We start from the raw sequence: 1176 nt of genomic DNA, 5'->3' as shown, positions 1-1176 counted from the left end.
GTGATCGCCACGATCCCAGTCTGGATTACGCGACGTTCGCGACCAGCACCAAAAAAAAAAAAAATTAATAAAGAAAAAAAAAATAAAGAAAGCCACCAAACCCAAAAATCCCCGAGCCAGCCCGAAAGCACAGCCACGCCTCCACGCGGCATCCTCGCCACCGGCTCCGCGGGGCAGCGCCGGCGACCCGATGATGCCCGTGCGGTTGTTCCCGGCTATTCCCGGCCGGGCTGTGGCGGAGGAGGGGTGGGAGGGGTGCCCCCGAACTGGCATCCCGGTCCCCGCCGAGGGGGCAGGAGGCGGCGGGGACGCCCACCCGGCGGTGGCTGTCGCGGGGGTCCCCGGAGCAAAAACCCCCCCTCGGGGGGCTGCCGGGTGAAGTGCGCGGCTGCGGTGGCGGACACGCGGCTGCGGCTCTGCGGGCACCTTGCGGGTGGGAGCGGGTGTGGGGTGAGCGATGGGCAGAGCCGGGGGTCGCGCCTGAGCATCCCCATCCCGCGGGTGGACGCGGTGCCCCGCGGTGGAGGTGGCGGTGTCCCGGGGTGGAGGTGGCGGTGTCCCGGGGTGGAGGTGGCGGTGTCCCGGGCTGGCCTTGGCGGTGTCCCGCACACCCCGCGCCGGTTCCCGGAGCCCCCGTGCCGCGGCCGCGCCCCGTGCGGGCGTGATTGGCCGGCGCCCTCCCCCGTATGCAAAGCAGGCGGGGGAATGACATTCCCCGCACTCCTCCCGCCCGCACCGACTCGCTCCCGGCCACCTCCATCCATCCCGGCCGCGGCGGGAGCCGGGCGGGACGCGGCACGCGGGATACGGGACCACGGCCCGACGCACCCCGCGGGGGAACCCCGCGCTCCCCACGCGTGAAAGACCCGCGATCTCTCTCTCCGCCGCGGGAATGAGCTTTCTCCGAGCACTCCTGCCTAACCCCGGCCGGCGACTCGTGGGCTGAATCTTCCTTCCCCCGGCAACTCTTGGGCTCATCTTCCCCCACAGCCGGCAACTTTTGGGTTGCTCTTCGCCCGCTGCTTCCCGCCTGCCTCTCCTCGTCGGGCTGCGCGGCTCCCGCGCCGCCTCCCTTTGCGGAAGGAAAGCGCTCACTCCGTCAACTGCACTGATTTTGCTGGGTTGTTGAGGTTTTTTTTTTTTTTTTTTTTTTTTTTTTTTTTTATTGTGGCTGGT

This window comes from Empidonax traillii, unplaced genomic scaffold (assembly GCF_003031625.1).
Source record: "Empidonax traillii isolate 1590-97213 ecotype Southwest subspecies unplaced genomic scaffold, ASM303162v1 scaffold3096:size19035, whole genome shotgun sequence".
Classification (NCBI taxonomy): Eukaryota; Metazoa; Chordata; class Aves; order Passeriformes; family Tyrannidae; genus Empidonax; species Empidonax traillii.
This window is presented reverse-complemented; position numbering follows the sequence as displayed.